The sequence below is a fragment of the Apus apus genome, chromosome 1, assembly GCF_020740795.1.
Source record: "Apus apus isolate bApuApu2 chromosome 1, bApuApu2.pri.cur, whole genome shotgun sequence".
Taxonomy (NCBI): Eukaryota; Metazoa; Chordata; class Aves; order Apodiformes; family Apodidae; genus Apus; species Apus apus.
Genome location: NC_067282.1, coordinates 76973768 through 76995410, shown reverse-complemented (window position 1 = coordinate 76995410; position 21643 = coordinate 76973768).

Sequence of the window (21643 nt, the reverse complement as noted above, 5' to 3'; positions counted from 1 at the left end):
TTCAGAATACCTTGGCATCTGTTTAGCCATGGTAGGAACTAGAACTCTTAGAGAAGCTGTAAAGAAATGCTTCTGTATTCAGAATGGGTGTTGTGCTGACTCCTAGTGTGCTTGATGACAGTATTGGAGAGAAATGTTAATAATGGGATAGGCTGAAACCAAGCAAGTGGATTGAACATAGCTACTTGCTAGATTAATACATAAGGATATATGTATATGGATAATTGATGGATAAGTGAGAATCCTTATGAACATCATGTCTATGAATCCAAATATTTTGCATTGTCAGGGAGTGGACAAAAATGCATGGTCTGGAAAAGATCAATGAACTGCAGCCAAGGTGCCAGGTAGGCATGAAAAGCTGGCTGTCTGATGCATGGAGAAATAGGCACATGGTGCATCTCATTTGTAGGAAAGGCAAGCTTTGGTGGTAGTAGAACCACATAGTCAAACCCTACCTGAAAGGCAGCTGTGCTAGGTAGCAGCCAACTTCTGAGATGAACACATAACTGGGTTGGTTCTGGGATCCAAAAGGTGAGTCAAGTAGCAGATGGATGAATAATCTGAGTGGTAAATCCAGGTATTCTGAACATTTCTTACCTTTGCTTTGTGATTGCATGTTTCTCCACTGACATTGTGGCAGGGTGTTTGTTTGCTTTTCTAACTTCTGTACTTGCCTCTTGAACTTTCAGAGGCTTGAAGGAAACTGGCTGCAAAATACTATGTATATATTATTTAATCACAAAGAAGGAATCTTCTTTGATGTCTCTTCTGAAGACCTTTCAGGGAAATCATGCTGATGGGTTTCTGGATAGTAGGCTGGCACCAATTTTGAAGTATTTGCTTAGGCCTTGGAACCTGCCATCACTATATGACATTTTTTAGTACTGCTATACCAGTTTCCCAAAGTACAGCTGGACTTAATACTTGTCTGTTGTATGTCAGAGATATCTGACAGACTGTCATTGCTAAATTACTCAAGGCAGGTACCTACAATGACCATTCTTTCTGTTCTGTGATACAGTGAGCATGTCATTCCTGGCTGAGAAAAATGTCAGGCCTGTAGGAGCAGCAGACTCAATTGTCTACAGGTAACCTGTCTTTAATTAAAGGATCTGGTGAAGGAATCAACTCTCCCTTCAGGAATTCTCTACCACCATTTCCTATTAAGCTTCTGAGGAAAATCTTAGAGGCAGTATCTTTTGGGAAGCCTTTAATTTAATTCAGGTGCTAATTGTTTGTAGAGGTAATGGAATATTTATAATCCCTTTTTTAGAATGGTAGATGAGTTGAAGTGTAGTATTAAGACAGCCATTGTGTCTGGAATGGACTAAATTAGCCAACTCCTGCCCACCCTTTCCCATATTGGGATACCCAGAATTATAATTTGAGTCTTATGTTTTTTTCCGTGCATATGGTGATAGCATTTAATTAATCACCCCAGGAGCATAAAAATGGTGTGAGGTGTACTCATTTGCCAAGAGACTATAATAAGAATTGTGGGATAACTAACAAGTACAGGAGTGCCTAGTGCAATTAATTGCTTTTGCAAGTGATTTAGAAGATAGAAGTTTGAGAAAGGCATTTTTGCTGCTGTGATTTAGAATTATAAAAACTCTTTCAAATTCCCCTATATTAAAAGAAATAAATTCTGAGGAAGAAATAGCTTAATGTGTCCATAATTTTAAAAGCACTTGACAGTTCTATGCTGATTTTCTCATAATGGCATTTTGCAGCTGTAGCTTCATGAAGCTGGAGATGAGAGCTGGGTGAACTGTGCTGAGAGTCAGGCTAGAGAAAATTAAGAGATGAAAGTTTTCTTCCATCCAGAGCCACTCTGGTCTGCACCTCTCCAGCTTGATGGGCTGGAGAGGAAAGCACAGTTACAGAAATCTACTCAGAGATAGAGTGCATCTTACACTTTGCAATGGAAATTAATTTTCTAGCTGTTCTGGTTTTAATGGTTAGTTTTAAACTTGATTATAAGAGACTAAACCCACAAGCCAGTCCATTCAGTGGAAGGACACTGAGGGCACTGTTGATACTCTGGGTCACCGAGACCTGTCATCAGAAGTGCTTTTGTGATCTTAAGGATTGAACCAAGCAAGATACCAAGGACTGCTGTCTGCTTGTCCTACAGAGTTTGGGGAATTCAAATTCAGCCTAAAGTTCAATTCTCCAGGAATTTGAACTAGAGACTCTTCATTTCTTCTTCACAGATGTTTCTTAATTTCTGATAAATATTTGAACTTTAAAAGATTAGGGGATTGAATGTTGTGGTTTTTTAAATTTTTATTTATTTTATTTTGTTATTGTTGCTATTCAAACTCTAAGTAAACATTCAAGGACCCACGTCTTCCAATGCAGTGCTTACTCAGGGTAATGAAGACCTCAGCGGAATTTCATATGCACATTGCTATCAGTTTTTGAACACTGAGGATTAATTAGCTACTGCTTGCCTCTGTGTTTTAGCCAAACTCTCTATTTTACACTGTTATGGTTTGGGAGACCCTGGCACGGTGTCAGACACCTAGAGAGAGAGAGGGTCCTTAGGGCTCTGAAAGACTGGAAGGGTCAGTATTCCCACCCACCTCCTGTCACGATCTATAAAAGCCAGGAGAGCCGGAAGCCGGGCTAGTGCAGTTCACTGTCCTAAGGGTTAAGAGGCAAGTGAAAAGCTTAGTCAGGTCTCTGAATTTTAGGAAAGCAAACTTTCAGCTCTTCAAAGAGTTAGTAGATAGGACCCCATGGGAAATGGCCCTCAGGGACAAGGGAGCAGGAGAGAGCTGGCAGATTTTTAAAGATGCTTTCCACAGGGAGCAAGAGGTCTCAACCCCCTGGTATAGGAAATCAGGCAAGGAAGGCAAGAGACCAGTATGGCTGAGTCGAGACCTGCTGGTCAAAATAAAAGGCAAGATGGTCCTACACAGGCAGTGGAAGAGGGGACAGGTATCCTGGGTAGAGTATAGGGACACTGCCCGGTTATGTAGGGATGATGTCAGGAAGGCCAAGGCGCAGCTAGAATTGAACTTGGCAAGAGATGTTAAGAAAAACAAGAAGGGCTTCTACAGGTACGTAAACCAGAAAAGGAAGGTTAAAAAAAGAGTACCCCCCCTAATGAGCCACAATGGTGAAATGGTAACAATAGACGATGAGAAGGCTGAAGTTCTCAACAACATTTTGCCTCAGTCTTCATTGGTGACCTCTCTCCTCACAACTCTCATGTTGATGCCCCACAAGATGCAGACCAGAGACACAATGTCGCCCCCACTGTAATTGAAGATAAGGTTTGTGACCATCTAATGAACCTGAAGATCTACAAGTCCGTGGGACCTGATGAGATACAACCCAGAGTCCTGAAGGAATTGGTAGATGTAGTTGCCAAACCACTGTCCATGATATTTGAAAAGTCATGGCAGTCAGGTGAAGTCCCTGGTGATTGGAATAAAGGAGGTATTATGCCCATATTTAAAAAGGGTAAAAAGGAGGACCCTGGGAATTACTGACCTATCAGCCTCACCTCTCTGCATGGGAAGATCATGGAACAGATCCTCTTTGAAGACATGCTAAAGCACATGGAGGACAAGGAGGTGATCCAGGACAGCCAGCACAGCTTTAACAGGGGCAGATCCTGCCTGACCAACCTAGTGGCTTTCTACAACGAAGTGACTACATCAGTTGACCAGGGAAAAGCAGTGGATGTCATCTATCTAGACTTCTGCAAGGCCTTTGACACAGTCCCCTGCAACATCCTTCTCAGTAAATTGGAGAGATATGGGTTTGATGAGTAGACTGTCCAGTGGATAAGGAACTGGCTAGATGGTCACATCCAGAAGGTAGTGGTCAACAGCTCTAAGTCTAGATGGAAAACAGTGACAAGTGGTGTCCCTCAGGGATCAGTGCTGGGCCCAGTGTTATTTGATATCTTCATTAAAGATACTGACAGTGGCATTGACAGAACCCTAGGCAAGTTTGCTGATGACATCAAGCTGGGTGGTGTGGTTGATATGCCAGAGGGATGGGATGCCATCCAGAGGGACCTAAACAAGCTAGAGAAGTGGGCCCAGGTGAACCTCGTGAGGTTCAGCAAGGCCAAGTACAGGGTCCTGCACCTGGGCCAAGGTAACCCAAGGTATGAATACAGGCTAGGGGAGGTCACACTTGAGAGCAGCCCTGTGGAAAAGGACCTGGGGGTACAAGTGGATCAAAAGCTGGACATGAGCCACCAATTTGCAGTTGCAGCCCAGAAGGCCAACTCCATCCTGGGCTGTATCAAAAGACATGTGGCCAGCAGATCGAGAGAGGTGATTCTGCCCCTTTACTCTGCCCTGGTGAGACCTCACCTAGAATACTGTGTCCAGCTCTGGTGTCCTCAGCACAAGAAAGATGTGCACCTGTTGGCACGTGTCCAGAGAAGGGCCACAAAAATGATCCGAGGGCTGGAGCACCTCTCTTACGAGGACAGGCTGAGGGAGTTGGGGTTGTTCAATCTGAAAAACAGAAGGCTTTGGGGGGACCTGATAGTGGCCTTCCAGTACCTGAAGGGGGCCTACAGGAAAGCTGGGGAGGGTCTTTTTACAGGGGCTTGCAGTGAGAGGATGAGGGGTAATGGCTTTAAGCTGAAAGAAGATGGATTTAGGTTAGAGATCAGGCATAAATTCTTCAGTGTAAGAGTGGTGAGACACTGGAACAGGCTGCCCAGAGATGTTGTGGGGGGCTCCATTCCTGGAGGTGTTCAAGGGCAGGTTGGATGGGGGGCTGAGCAGCCTGTTCTAGTGGAAGGTGTCCCTGCCCATGCAGGAAAGCTGGAACTTTATGATCTTTAAGGTCCCTTCCAACTCAAAAAATTCTGTGTTTCTGTGATTCTCCCTTCCTGCTCCTTTCTCCCTGCCAGGGCTGCTGCTGGTTCCTTCGGTTTCCCATGTGCTCGCTCCAGAATCCACCTGCATCAGGTGCTGTGAGGAGCCGTGGACCACTCCCCTGGAGTGGACCTGCCTTTCCCATATCCTGCCATCATTGAGATTGGTTTTGTATATACATGCTTATCTGTTCCTCCCCCATGTTTTACCCTTTTACCTCGTGTTACACTAAATTTTTTTTCTAGTTTCAGTTTCCAAAGTGTAGGTCTCTTCTCCTTATTCCCCTTTTATTTTCCCTTGGGAGGGTGAATGGGGAGTAACAGAGCAATTCTGGCCTCTAGTTTTTTGGGATTCAGCTTGAATATTTAAACCAGGACAGAATAATTGGCGCCCCAGACAGGACGCGGTTTTGGGCCCAACATGACAACACAGGAAAGGCCCCATGGCCACTCACTCGACTCCCACCCCCCCAACACACACACATGGGGATGAGGAGGACAAAGCTCATGGGTCGAGACAAAGGACAAGGAGGGTTCTTCACTGATTAAGGTCCCAGGCGAAACAGACTCAACTTGAGGAAAAAAAAATAATTTAATTGCACACTAATCAAACACACACAGGACACAGACAACACACAGAGCAGGGCTTCCATATGTTACCCCACCCCTCCCTTCTTCCCGGGACCAAATCACTTTGTTCCTGGTTTCTTTCCCTCTTTCCCCCCAGCAGCACAGGGGGACAGGGGATGGGGTTTAGAGTCAGTTCACAGGCTGGCGGTTCCTGCTGCTCCTTCCTCCTCAGGAAGAAGGATTCCTTACAGTCCTTCCCTGCTTCCCCACGGGGTCCCTCCCATGGGAGAGAGTCCTCCACCAACCTCTCCTTCATGAGTCCTTCCCACGAGGTCCAGAGCTGCTCCAGCCTGGGCTTCCCACAGAGTCATGGGCTGCTTTGGGAACAGACTCCCCTGGCAGGGAATGTTCCACCACGTTCCTCCATGAGTGCAGGGGGACAGCTGCCATCTCGCCATGGGTTGCAGGGAAACTTCTGCTTGGGCACTTTCTTCTCCTTCTTCCTCACCAACCACCAGCACCGCTCTGCTCCTCCAGCACAGCTCTTCTCTCCTAAGTGCTTTTCTGCTCGGGTGTTACAGGCATTCTTTCATATGTTAATCACTGAGGTGCATCTATTGTCCCTCTAATGGATCTTTAGCTGGGTTTTGGAAGCAAGAGGATCTTCTCAGCTTCTTCCCTGAGCTGCTCCTGGGGCCCTTCCCCCTCTATGAAAAAACCCACCACACCAGAACATACATAATGGACTGAGGTGTCCTTCTTAAAATGAGAAGGTAGGAAAAGCAAAAAACATCTCTAAGATTAGGAGTAGAAAGAGGTGTCACCTCCAATTCATGCTTCAGACTAATGCAGTTTTCGTGGAGACGTGGGCAGCAGTCCGAAACAGAAAGATGGCAGCTCAAGAAAGAACAAAATTTTGCCTTGATATCTCCTTCAATGATTGTTCAAGCTATAAGTCAGGGCAAAGAACTGATTCAAATGCAGGATGCTTTATCTGTCATCTTTTGTTGCATGTTTCTTCTCTGGGGCTGCTCTGGCTTTCGGTTTCTGTAAGTGGGCTGTACTTCTTAGTAAAATTGGGGATAAAGACAAAAATTAAAGTGGAAGAGAGATGGTGAGTATTTTATGTCAATGACCAAACTTTGATGTGAGAATGTAGTTGAGAATGAGAACATGGGGAGCTGGAGCTCATTTTACCCTCTGCAGAGTATGTTAAGCAAGTTGATTAAATTGCTTTTAATTGTCAGAGTGAGGCTGTAAATAAGCTAAAACTCCATGTTTCTGATCTAATAGGCTTTGATGGTATCCCAACTGTTTCACAAAAAATGTGGTCTTTCTGCAAGGCCCATATTTGTCCTCCTTTAGCAGCTGGATGCAGCTTGCCAAGCAATGGTGATGTGGTGTGAGTGAGGAGCCGATGTGGTGATGCAGAACAAATTAGTCCATTGACAGTTTTGGTTTTTTCAAAGGATAGTCACGTTAAAATGTGCTGTTACCCATTATATGGCCTAAAAGATTGAAACCATGTAATCAAAATATTATCTTAATTACACTAATTACAGACCCTTCCACTGAGAGAAATCTCGGGGTGTTTCTAATGTGAGGAGCTAATTAAGGTCTAGTAGGATAATGAAAACTTAATTGCTTCTGTTTGTGTGGAGGTGTCAATTTTTAAACAAACTTGTATAAAACCTGCAATAGGATGGTAAAAGTAGTCATATTTCTAAATGCACTTAGGAAAAAAGGGTATTTTTAAAAAAACTTCAAGCAGCAAGTGAAGTATCTTTAACTTACAGTTCTCTATTGAGAGCTATGTTTGATCTACTGTCCTTGTAGATTGATATGGCTATTTGGTTTGTAAAATAAGATAAATAAATTTAGCTGTTTAAATTGATTTTACAGCTAGGTGAATACAGTTTGTTTGTCACTTGCAAAGCTACTTTACAGTTAAAGTTTTGTCTGAAGAGCCTATTTTGAAACCCAGGGGTAGCAGTCAGTGAAGACAGACCTCTGCTGAAATGTGGTTATTCTTTTCCCTTGGGAAGAGGTTAAGAGTTACATGCTTTAGGCCTTTGAGAGTAAAATTTCTTAATGCTTTCTTACACTACTGAGTACTTGAAAGTGTAAGGATTCAATGTAAACCTTGAAGCAGAGTACATGGCAAAAGGAGCATGGGATAAGGAGAGACAGGGACTTGGGTTTTTCTCATCCTTAGGCTTCACACATTGATCAGGGGAAGTTTCCTAAATGGTAGGAGAAGCTGCTTTGTCATCACCTGTGAGGATAACCTGAGGCATCATTCTTCCTTGATTAAAGGCAAAATTAATTCAGAATTTTGGCTCACTGGCAAGTAAAAAATGCACTTCAGTTTGGAGGAGGACAGCCTTGAAGTTTAGTTCAATTCATGTTTAGTTTTAAGCTGCTTCCCAGAAGTAAATTTGGTAAGAAGAGGAAAGGAGAGAGTTTTGGCTAAAATGAGCTATTCAAGACCTGGTAGTTTCTGACCAAAATGGCCTGTGGCTCCTGTTAGTTATGGTGACAAGACATACAGTGCTCAAAACCTGACTGAGAAGAACTTCTGGGCCCTGGAGGCACCCACAGCCTTTAATTTCCTAGACCAGCTTCCCCTGGGAGGCCCAGGGGTACCATTTCAGCTCAGCCAGGGTCCTAGTCCTGTCCCAAGCACAGCCAGAGACCCTGGCCCTGCTGCCTTGGTTGGGTTCCCTGGGCATCACCCCAGGGCCCTTGAGGGCTGTACCCAGCTGGGGGAGACCTGAAGCCCCTCCATGCTCTTCCTGCACTGCACTCTGTCCCCAGGGCCACAAGGCCTAGCCAAGGATCTGCAAAACCTGTATAGAAAACACCTGACTGCTTATAGCTAAGGAAAGGGTGCATTAGAGCCAGAGGAGGTCCAGTGCTGAGCAAACTTGGAGGGGACAGAACTGCTGCTAAAAGGGGCTGCATTGTTTTGGAGGAAAGCTTACCCTGTGGTCTTGGCTGCTCAATAATCCTCAGCCTAAAAAAAAATTAAATAAATAATTAAATAATTTGAAAGCTTTAAAGTCTGTGCTGCAAAATAATCTTTTTTTCTGGGAAGCTTAATAAGACACAGCCAAAGGCCTCTCCTGTCACGGACTGAGAATGCTGTCTATCCTTCTCTGCTTTCTTGTCTCTGTGGGAGATTCTGCCAGTTTTCGTGATGGAGTTATTTAACAAAATCACTTTGATCATTGGAAACTGATGCTTAGCATTACACTATCTTGTCTGTGCTGTTCTTAGAGATCTTTGCAACCCTTCAGAATATGGTCAGTAGCTTTTGGGTGCTGTAAATATAGATGAAAATCAGCTACTGAAATGAGTTATCAATTCTCCAGTCTGCTGAGCATTGGTTAGAATGGCTGAATTTCCCTTTCAAGGGGTTTAGCCCTGAAAATAGATAAACATGCCAGATAAATACTAGCATTTTGTTTCTGTAGAGATGGAGGCAGGAACTAAGGGGTTTTTGATTAATTTTAAAATTATATTTCAAGGAAGTTCGTGTTCTGCTTGTTGCATTTCATCCTGTGTTTACTGTGTGCAGCTGATGTTGATCTACAAGGAGACCTGCTCTGCAGAAGGAATCTGAGTGAAATGACTGAGTTCTTAAAACTTTGATAATATCCACTGTACAATCCTGTGCAGTTGTTTGTGAGTTTGTGTATTTTATAAACAAGTGACCCTCATTTGTCATTGTGAGAAACTGCCTTCCACTCACAATTTCTGAACTAATTTTATCAGACATTATATGTTTTGGAATAAGCAATCACTGTGAAGCCCAGTTGGGAATACAAATGTGCAGGCCAGCAGTAGTAGATGATGACAAATCTGTATCTGTTTGATGACTCAGGGCATGCATGATGCTGGGCTCTGTCACAGCTGGAAAAGTGAGGGAGGGCATAATCATAAGGAGCTCTGTCCACCTGCCCTTCTCTGAACGTTAGTCCCACTTAGCTGCACTAGCATAGAAGTACTCTGCCCAACACTGCATGATCCAGGAATACCATTGTTTTCTTCTCCTGCTTTATGAATGGCTTCTTTTGCATTTCCAGCCTTGCAGTTGAACCAAACCTACCTGCACACCACCATTGTTCTCTGCAACCTTCCTTTTGAAAGGCCTGTTTTGAGGCTCAATTTTGTCTCTCTTTGACATAGGCTTATTGAAAGTTCCACGCTGAGAACAATTCAAAGCTCAGTCCTTAATATAAACTTAATCCTTAACATCATCTTCCTTCATTGTCATTGCCTCCTTGTGTGATGTCTCCCCCTTCTTCCTGCAACACCTTTCATTACTCTTCAAGATCAGAACTGTCTTCAGGGAAAACTGTAGTAATTTCTTTTTGATTTCTTAGACAAAGTAAGTAATAAAAACACAAGCTGTGTGCTGGATACTTTCAGGATTGATTAGATTTCAAACATGAGATTTTTTAGAATAGTAGCTGGAGGAAACAATAGATGCAGAGGTAAAGGAACAAATTGTTCTGATAAGGTACTTAAAAGTAGCATGAGATTGCCTTTGAATGTAAATGCACACAAAGCCCTGAAGCCTTTTACAATGTCTACATCAAGTCCTTTTTTGACATTGCATCTTTCAACTATTTTCAGTCTATTTATGTACAAATCAATCAAAACTGTTCTTGTCAAGTGTGGAGCTTACCACTCTACATAGTGGGATTTTTATTTTAGGACTTTATAGTTCTTAGCATTCAGAGAGAGCTTACTCTCCTCTAGCATCTTTCTAGATGAGAAAGAGGAAGTGTAAAAATATCAGTGGATAGGACTTAATTGACTTGGACACTATGTTAAATTCAATTTTTCATTGCATGGTGTGAGTTGTCCTTGTAGTGTGGTGGTTCCATTGAGATTGCATCCTTAGTTGTAACTGACATATTCAGTCACCACTTACGTACTCAGCTTTTCATGTTAGAAATGCTATAGAACATTTTGGAAGTACTTCAGTGCTGGCTGAAATTGCATTTTTTCCATGACTGAAATGAATGGCAGGAATGTGAGGAATAAAATGATCTGTTGGCAGTGTTTAGGGAATCCTATATCTTCACTTTCCACATATGTATATTCCTTTGTTATGATTTGATGTGTCCTTGTGGTACCAGATGATATGCTTGTGTCTCGGTCTCATGACTGAGGTTCTTGGGGAACTGGTCATCAGGAAGCAATTTGCCAGAATCGTTCATACAGTCACAGCCTTATTACTGCTCACATCTGAATAACATGACATGAACAAGGTTCTTTGCAGGCTGGATGTAGAACATGGATCCATGAGCATGCATTCTGTGGAACAAATTGGAAGCTTTTTCAGAGAGTCATGTAGAAAATTGTTTTGGCCAAATAGGCCTTGATCTGGGACCTATGCGCTACATTCTCTGGAGGGCTTCTGATAACATAGTGATGCTTCTAGTTGGCATTGCTGATAGTCTGAAACCTGTGTTCAGACTGCAGTAAGTAAGTGTTTGAATAGTGAGCGCTGAGTAAAGGTAGCTAGGACAAGACTGTGCTTAGTCGACTTAAAATGAGCCTTTCACACTTAATCACATTTCTGTGAAAGGCTCAGCACTACTAGCAATATATTTAATACCATGTCTGGCAAGTTATTTTTTTCAATACTCTAATTTTGTAATTATGACAACTGAAATTATTAATGGTCTCTTTTAAGACACTGGAGACTTATTTTTTGTTTTCCCTCATAGCTCCCTAATTTAAAAGTTGCAGATAACTGAATAGTTCTATGTTTATGGTTTCTAATACCTGAGTAATGTCAGTTCCCACAATCTGTACAATTTTAATAAAGGAACTCAGGACAAATTTGTTATTAACTGTGAGATGGATCCTGCTGTTACTATCAATATCAGGTTACTTTTGCCAAGAGCATTAAAGTCAAAGTCAACAGCCCTGAGAAGAACACAGGGAAATTACTAACAATCAGCATGGAGTTGTTGAGAATAAATGATGTCAAACCAATTTAATTTCCTTCTTAAATCCTCCTCAGGGAAATAGTCCTTGTGGTTAGAGAAGAGGTGGTAGGTGTCACATACCCTGACTTTGTTAAAGCTTTTTACATGATCCTATATGACAATCTCATAAGCAGGCTTGGGAAACATAATGTGGAAGAAATTAATAACAAGGCTGCAAGGCTGTTTTGGAAATTGCATTTAGGCACTATCAATGATCAATAGTCAAAATGAAAGAAAGAACTGACTGGGATTCTGCAGGGACCTGTCTAAGCTCTAATACAGTTCAACATTTTAATGAATGACCTGGCTGATGGAATAGCATGTGTGGTTATTAGATTTGAAGCTGAGGTGGACTGCAAGAATATCACAAGATAAGGTTAGAATTGAAAATTATCTCTAAAAAGTAGAGAAACTCTCTATAAGAAATAAGATGCTATTCAAGAGAGAGGAATTTCTTTGTAGAAAAAGGAATGATCAACTGCACAGCATGACCTGGGGAAGTCACAAGCTGAAAGGCAATGAACAGTAATAGGTTGATTTGGAAAAGGCAAACATCTCCACTTGTGTATACTGTTACATGTTCTCTGGTCAGCACTAGTGGGGTCCTGAAGTGCAGCAAGATTTCAGTTAGACATTGAGAAAAACACTTTTGCCATGTAGATGTTGTCCACTTAAACAGATTGCCTGCACAAGTTATGCCAGTCAGGAAGAGGTTTGCTGAGTAGGAAGCAGAAGAGTCCTGAGTGTGGGTGGTGCTGCCAACAGGGTGGGAGGATGAACGTAATGTGGATCCTGGCAGAAGTGACTTGCCTAAAACTGTCTTCTGTCCTGCTTTCCTGCCCTTTTCTTGCATCTCTAAGGAAAGCCTGTAAAAATCAATGAGCTGCAACAGGAACAAGGCTCATCATGTGGTCAACTGATCACAAGCCAGAAGAAACATGCCACAATTGCCCGAGCTGTATATTCTGCCATAGCCTGCTGGTCATGGTGCTTCCATAGAGTAGAAAGATTATCCAAAGCTATGTAGGAAATACCATGTGCAGACAGTTAATGCATTGCATGGTGACTGTAGGACAGTCACAAAAATTGACAGAAGAAATTCCCTAAAACAAGTTCAGCAGTATTTCAAATGCTTGTTGTTAATACAGTGAAAACATAATTGAAGATTCAAGCATTGAAGAAATGAATTAATGACAAATTAGGAACAAGTTCAGTAACAGATAGGCATCTGATGAAACAGGGGTTTTCTTAATTATAAATGAAATATGAATATTAATGGAATATCTATTCGATTTAAATGGTGTCCAGGACCAGTATATTACCCTTTGGGATTTCTTTGCTTTTTAGAAGTCCACTCTGTTTTCCAGTACCTTTTTAATTGCACTATTAAAACAAGGCAAACCATATTTATTTTCCATAAAAACTGAATTGCAATTATCCTAAAAATATAAATAACGAAAAGCGTATACATAAAACCAGAAGTTTATACTCTCTGTTTTTGACTGTTTGCTTTCACACTACCTTTGCTTGTAGAGCTATGTTGTGGTGACAGTGGGAGGCAATACACTCCCCTACCACCTCCTCAAATGATAAGACAAAAGAAACATCCCCTTCTTTTTCAAGCTCGGAATGTCTCCCAGTCTGGTTTGGCTGTGTTGACCCTTGAGTTGGTGGTTGGAATTGGATTGTTCTTTTAACTCTCCTAGAACACAAATAACTCTCTATGCTTGCTGACATGGCAGGACCAAGGGTGTTTTTGTGAAGTGTTAACTACCAAAAGCAGAAAAGAAAAAGAGGCAGTGCACTTGAGAAGAGGAAGGTGTAGTATAGCAGAACCATATGATATTCAGGAGAGGTGAGAATTATGACCTGACTATCTTTAGTCCAATATTTGAGTGTTTTAATAGTTCTAGAAAGGAATGGTGACTTTTGTTCATGGTGGGTTTTTTTATTGTTATTATGGCAATAGGTAATTACTTTAGGATTATTGTGTTCATTTACAACAGAAGTTAGATAATTTTTCAGTAGACACCTAAGACAACTTTGAGAGTCTCAAAGTGTGAAAAAAACAAACTTGGAGAAGCTTCATGGATGTATTTTCTAACAAGAAAGTTAAGAATATTAATTGAGCAAGATCTATATTTTTATAAACAGTAGTGAAAGCTGTGTAATATAACATACTAAATCCTTCTAAAAAAGTACAAGCAATTGCCATACTTTCTAATACATTGCAGGCATAGGTTTAAAAGCAGCACCTGTGTCGTGCTTTGGGTCCAACATGACAAAGAACCAGCCCCGTGGCCGCTCACTCACTGCCTCCTCCCTGTGCCCTTTCCCTGGCATGCAATAGGATGGGGAGGACAAAGGCCAACTAGAAGCTCATGGGTCGAGATAAAATGGACAGTGAGGGTTATTCACCAATTAAGGTCCCGGGCAAAACAGACTCAACTTGGGGAAAAAAAATAATAATTTGATTTCACACTAATCAAACACACACAGGACACAGACAACACACAGAGCAGGGCTTCCATATGTTACCCCACCCCTCCCTTCTTCCCGGGACCAAATCACTTTGTTCCTGGTTTCTTTCCCTCTTTCCCCCCAGCAGCACAGGGGGACAGGGGATGGGGTTTAGAGTCAGTTCACAGGCTGGTGGTTCCTGCTGCTCCTTCCCTCAGGAAGAAGGATTCCTTACAATCCTTCCCTGCTTCCCCATGGGATCCCTCCCATGGGAGAGAGTCCTCCAGAATCCTCTCCTTCATGAGTCCATCCCACAAGGTCCAGAGCTGCTCCAGCCTGGGCTTCCCACAGAGTCATGGGCTGCTTTGAGAGCAGTCCCCTACCCTGGTGCGGGGGCCTTCACTGGCAGCAAGTTCACATTTGCCCCTCCTGGCTCCTTCAGGAAATGTTCCCCCACGTTTCTCCATGAATGCAGGGGGACAGTTGCCATCTCGCCATGGGTTGCAGGGAAACTTCTGCTCCAGCACCTACTTCCCCTTCCACACTAACTTCGGGATCTTCACTTCAGCACTGCTTTCACCTCTCCAGCTCAGCTCTTTCTCCCCTTGCTTTCTCTTTGGTCTCATATGTTAATCATGGAGCCGCATCTATTGACTTTCTCAGGGCTCTGGCTACCTGAGCCAGGGGAGCTTTTAGTAGCTTCTTACTGGAGCCACCCCTGGGGACCCTCCCCTGCTACCAAAAAGCCAGCCAAACCAAGCAAACACGACATGGAACACTGTGACTGCTACAATATCTAACAAACTGCAAATACCAGAGAAAAGCAAAGCCATTTTTATCACATAAAGTTTCCTAAGCTTTCCTTTTGGCTGTGGATAAGTAGTATGCCATCATGTTTTCTGGATAGGGGTAGGTGAAGCCCTGTTTTGAACATAATACCAGTTAGGCATTGGCAGCCTCCTGAATCCTCCAAGGATTTCAGCGTCTTGTATTGATGTTCAGCACAGGCCCTTTTGCTCCTTGCTAGGAGGAAAGAGGGGGAAGGTGACAAGCTTATCCAGAGCACTGGGAGATTCATTAATGCCCAAGCATTGACAGGGAATTGGAGACAGTGGTCCCAGCCAAATCTGTACTATAAGTATAACCCTTCTGGAGTTTCAATAAAATCATCAGAAGGAATTTCTGTAGTTCCTTGTGGCTGAAACTCTGTTTTATATAAATATAACAAAAATATCAGCTTAAAGAATCAAAACAGTTTTCTTCAAAGAGTATGTCTTTAAAAGAGTATAGCCCATCTCTTTTAAAATATATTTTTATAATAAGTGCAGAATACCTTGGGGAAAAAAAAAAAAGGTTTTATTTTCAATGTCATGTGATAGGCCTGCCTCTGGCATATAATGCAGTTAATTTTATTTGTGACTAATGAATATCAGTCACTCTCCTGAGTAACTGTGGCCCATATACGTGGAAGACTCTCATGCTTTAATTGCTTGACCCTGAAATTAACACAAACAGATGGGCCTGAATAGATAGTGAGTCTGACATGAGGTACAAGTGGAGGCCACTGAAGTATGTGAGAAACTATTTTCTTTATTGGAATAATTTATTTCTCTTTCCAGCCCATTTCACTCCCTTTTAGTATCTTGTGGTTGGCTGATGTGAGAGGTAGTGGTTTAGTTGTTTAAAACCTCTAGTCTGGTAAGCTCAGCTAATGAGGCTCTAAGATGAAGTACTGTTTAGTATTGAGAACAGAAAAAAGAATGTCACTTAGTTATAAATTGAAACATAACCTTTATGATCCACTGTCTTCATAGTTATGGATTGACTGTTACATGTCTATATACCTGAGTACTCAGGGGTTAGTATTTACTTTTAATTTTGGAGTTCAAGTAAATTTTAAGTTGTCCTCATTTCAAAGATATCTTCTTTATATACTGTACTATGTTCACCCAACCTAGAAAACAACAACCAAACAAAATTCCAGTACTGTGTGTAAAGGAATTCAGCACCACATGTAATTTGCAGTTTATTTGCCATCTGAAGAAGAGAGAGGATATTCAGGATTTGATGGTGGGGAGGTCTGTAATAATTGTGGCTTTGTAGAGACTTACTTGATGCTGAATGGCCGTTTGACTGCTTCATATTTTCACCTTTTTCTGACAGTTCCTCCAGGAGGTGTGTCACACAGGATAAAAAGCAGTCTGTTGTTGGCAAAGATAATCTGACCTCATTACTGGGGCAGACAGGTGTATTCTTTAATCACAGTCTTAAAGCCTCAGGAAACCCTGGACTTTTTCCAAGATCAGTTGGGATTAGCCCAACCCTTTGATGTTACTTTAGACGTCCCATGGAGACACCAGTTGAAGAGAGTGAGTGAATGCTGACTGTTGATGGTCCTGAGTTTCTTAGGCAAGACATCTGTGAGAACGATTTGTGTGGGAGAAATGGGACCAAAAAAAGAAAACTGTTTCATGCTAATTGCAATTTCCAATCGTAAACCTGGAGGTGAGCTGCCACTGACAGGCTCTTAAACTAATTAACCAAATAGTCCGGTACCCCATGCTGTGTAATGTTACATAACTATGCATAAACAGCTCTGCTGAAGATTTATCCCGACCCCAATCTTCGAACAAGCTCTACTGAAGTTAAACAGGCTGTTTGAAGTGTCACAATGATCTGCAGTCCTCCTGTCTGAAGCACTACATGCTTGACTCTAATTAACAGTAATCAAATACAGAAAACCCTAATCAGTATTCAACAGCTATTACCTTTAGCTTAGCAGAGAGAAAATATAATTTCAGAAGAGAAATTAACACGTGGCATTGTGTGGAACTACAATAAATCCTTTTAAGTGGCAATGTGAAAAAATGTTATTATTGTAACATGCCATTAAACTGTGATCTAAGGCCTTAGAGGACAAAAAGAGATGGCTGAAGAGGAAAGAAATCTCCTATTATCCAGATTCAGTGTTTGTCTCTATGAACACTTGTTGGAATGTAGCTGTGAAAGCATTTTTCTTCTCTCTTCACTTTGGACATATAAAGTGTCAGTGGTCCTGTACCCTTATCAAACACAGGAAAAATCTTTTCTGAACTGTATTTTATAAAGAAGTGTCCTCTTCTTTCTAAATTGTCACTGTACATAGCCCATTATGGTCCCTAAGTACTGATAATTTTGTGAATGGGGAGTTATTAGAAGGGTTCCCACAGATTTTGGTACATCATTATATGATACATATGCTCCGCTTCTCACCTTTGTGGGATCTTAAGGAACATTTTAAAGTTTTTGTGTGATGGTAGAAATGTGGTCAATCAGATCACATTCATCACTGAATATGAATTTTGAGCCATGAGTCCCTGTATCTTTATGCTACATTGCTTATTGATGAATGCGAAGAGTGCCCAGAAAAGGGAAAGATACTCAGGAGAGGTCTATGGTCACCTCAGTCAGCTGGAGGCTTCCTGTGGTCTGGAAGATGAAGATGGTTTTAGGAAATAATTTCCTTCTTTGAATGACCAGGACTGAGGAGTTTCCTGACCTACCCATGCATCCAAAGGAAACCTCATTTGACTGTCAGTTAGTTGTTATTCCCTGGCACACAGTTCTGTACTCTTCTTACTGCACGTGAAGAGCTGTTTTGCACAAAATCCATCAAACCCGCTCTCAAAAAGATGTTGCATGTGCTTATCTTCAAGTTCTCATTCCCCTTTCCTTGTGTTCCCAAGGACATAAATGGATGCTTGGTTACTGAATGCCTTTATTTCCTCTTAAATACCATGGGTTTGTGCATGACTGTAAGCAATTTCTCTCCTGACTGTGCAATTTCCCTTGGTGATGTTTAAAGGAACATTTTAAATTCTATTTTTAAACTGTTAGAAATAGCTCTCTAGAGTTTCCCACTACTGAATACTAATATCTTTTTATATTAGCATAAAAGGATGGTTTTATCAAAGATCAGTTTCAGGGGAAAATGGTAGTAGTTGCATCATCTCAAGAGGCAAGGGAAGGCTGTTCATAGATTTACACGGGTCTTTGTCCTTCCTTTCGGCTTCTGGTGTAGTTTTATTAATGCTAAATTAAATTAAATTTACTAAAGGAGCTGTGGCAAGTGTTTGTTAATATGCATGCCAGCCTTATCAGAGGGTGTTACAGAATGTGTTTTTTCCCCAGATGCATGTAATTTTAACACCTTCTTATCCTGAAACTTCCATTACTTTATTCTAGGGCTATTTATAATAAAAGATGATGGTGGTGGCTTCGGGATTTTTATATTAGCCCATATGGCTGCAAGAACATGCAGAGAGTTGTACATAATGGAAGAGAGGGCAAATAATTGTCTGGAAACCCAGACTGCTGTTCAATATGTCTGGAAATAGTGCATCAGCAAGCAGAGTTCAATTAAATCATCTTGGTTTTATGTAGAAAAAGGATTTGCAACCACTGGCTTGCCCCTTAAATCAGCTTGTTTGTTTACCTCAAGCATGTAGCTCATTGAATACAACCTAAGCTGATTCTAGTAGACCAATATATATCCTTCATCAATAAAAAGCTAAGTAGTCTTGTCATACAGGGACACTGAAAACTGTGCCTGCTGTGACCTTATTCTGTACCATGTGCAAATGCTGTGAGTCTCCAGCTATACCCAAGTAGGACTGGGTAGGGAAAAAAATGTGTTTCCTGTCATTCAATCCAGCCATTTTTTTCCAGGAAATGCTAACACATCAGATGACACCGCAAAAAGTCTGTGTTTTTCTCATTACAATTTGAAGGTTTATTTTAGAAATATGTTTTGTACAGTGAGTTACAGAGGTTAGAGGAATGAGTTAGAGCTGCTAATATCCTTGGAATATATGAAGAAATACATCTATTTCACAGATACATTACAGGCTGGATGCTAGCAAACACTGGATATTTCCAGGAATCTATAGGACCCAAACACATTCAGCTTTGTTCCTCTTCCTTCAAACCACTCCATACTTTAAGGTTCTGGAGCTAAGTGAAAGTTAAACCATGGACACAGCAATATATTATTATTTTTTTATCAGTTCTCATCCTGCAAGCCAGGTGCCTGACATCAAGGCATTCCTGTTTCCAATCTGCAAGGTTCCACTGTGATCTAAAATGAATCTGATCTGTGGTGTGGTTACAAGAAGGAGTTAAAAGCTTCTTGTGCCTGCCATCTGCCCATTACTGGTGGAATTACTGCCTAGTAGCAGAACAGATTCATAGTGTCCTCTCATCTGCTGAGTTCATATCCTTGCTGAAATAGATGGTGTTTGAAGTTAACAGCACCCAGCTATGAAATATGTTGGCACAGCAGTAGATACACTGCAGGTATTGCTGCATTAGCCAGTCGTGCTATGTTGGGGTAGGGATGGGGCAAGCAGCTGGATACAGTGACTTCTGGTACCACCACTGACAACTTGTCAAAAATCATGAGCTAACATACTGTGCTTCTGATCTGTGAATCCTTTGACTTGAACAAGAACTGTTCAGATTCTAGTACATCTCATCACAAATTTTTGTGAAGCAGCATGGGGTTCTAGGCTGGAGAGAGCTCAGGAGTCAGAAATTCTGCATTATCTTTTTTTCCGTCTGTTTTTATCTTTTTTCCCCATTATGCTAGAGCAATACACTTCTTCAGTGGACAACTACCCAATCCGTGTTTGTGCATACCTTTCAAAGATAAAAATTTTAAATTGGTATGCCAATATCATCTATTATTGTTTTATCAATGAATTACTAACATTTATAATTCTAGTCAAATTATAATCTTATTTTTTATTAATGGGGTTTTAAGTGCCTTGTTCTGGAAAACACTTAAACAGTACTACATTAGTAGTTGCTATGGTGCAATATTACTCTTCTGATAATATTTTAATGAAGTGAAGTAAAGCCAAGACTTTTTTCTTCCCCTAACACCTTAGCTCCCCTTACTTTTTCTTTAAGTATTCAGGTCCATGGTTTTTTGTATTCATACATAATATGAGAAAAGGCCTGTCATCATCACCTTTTGACATTGAAAATGAGCAAGTTTAAAAATATTCCTTAGAAGTACCCATTCTATCCTTTCTCTGGTTTCCTTCTTTATGTTCTTTGTAGCCTTGTACTTCTGGAATGCTATAAATTTTTAAATTTGTCTTGAGAACTAGGAAAACATGGAAATGTTTCCTTCTTCAATGAAGAAAGAACACGTTTTTTGTTTTTCACTCTTAAATTTATGTCTCTCTACTGCTTTTTGTCACTAATATTTATATATTCATTGTTCTTTATTGCTGTACGGTATGGTCAATGATAACAGTAATTGCTTCCTTCATTGATATATTCACATAACTCCATAAATCATTCAAGTTGTAGAAGTTCAATGGCTGCCACTACAATTCAATTTTCTTACAGACTTGAACTGTATAAATTCTGTGTTCTTAGCCAAATCCTGATCAAGCTAGCCTCACTTCATGCTGCTGCAATTTCTCCCTAGTCTTTATCCTCCAGTAACGCAGAGAGATAAAGAGGCATCTTTGGAGGGTATTTCAACCTTTCTGAAGTTCTGAACACTCTCCTGGCAATACTCCTCTTGGCTGTGTAACAAGCCTGAACTATCTGCGTCTGAGAACCTCAGGTGCTTAAAAGTGGGTCAGCCCAGGCACCTGTGCCACTTCTCCTCTCAGGTTTTGTGGGAGTGCTTCCTATGGTACCTTTTGCTTCTGGTTTTGCTGCAGTCAGTGGGCACTGATTCTTGGGTGTTTTATACTGTTCAGAGACACTGACTTTTCATGACAGCAGGTTGATCAGAGACTTTATCCTAGTAGCTGCAGAACAGACTTCCGTATTTTAAGTCTGATAAAGACCAGGCTAAAATTAAATCTGCTGTGCAGCTTGCTTCTTCCTCAAATGATTCCACGCTGGTGTTGACTTTCTGGAAGAGGGGTGGTGAAGGGTCCCTGGCTAATTGCTACAGAAACCAGCATGTTCCAGTGTGATAAGGTTATTGCGCAAGCAGGAAGCCTAAACTTCCACCATTTTTTTTTAATTTTGCTTTTTTTTTTTTTTTAAATTATGGATTGATTGCCTCTGGGAATAAGGGTTTTGTTTAAGTCTCTCTTTTCTGCTAAGACTTGTTGCAAGGGTAAGAATGCTGTGTATGATGGACTGTCTCCTCTTCCACAGAGGATGAGTAAACTTACTGATGTTTCATATGGGCCGTTAAAGTGTTCTACAATGAAACTGAAATACTGAATTCAAAATATTCCACTTCAACAGATATTAATCGGTTATTTTATAGTGGTCTTAAACACATTTCAGACTTCCAGTTTGGAAATTAGGTTTGGGGTTGATAAAATAACTCGCAATTACTCTTAATAACACTTTTGTTTGTTCTGATGTAAACATGTTGTAGCTGGATAAATTCTAAAAATCTAGTAAGGCTATGTTTTTATTAAAACAATAAAGCTTAAATTCCTAGGTTGTTTTACTGATTATATTTCTCATTCCAGATCCTTTATCCACAATGACGTTTTGTGTCTTAAGAACTTGACAAGGAAGTTTTCAGAGGAGGATTAATTCCTACCTTCAATATTGTAAAGGAAATTATTTTTGTTAGCAGGACTCTTTAGCGCTGCTGTCAAAATGTCTGCCCTTCAGAATGAAGGTCTCTATTTTCTCATCTTATCAGGCACTCTACATGCAACAGTGCTTTCAGATTTTTGAAATGTCATTGGATTTTTATTGTGAATTACCATGGGCATTG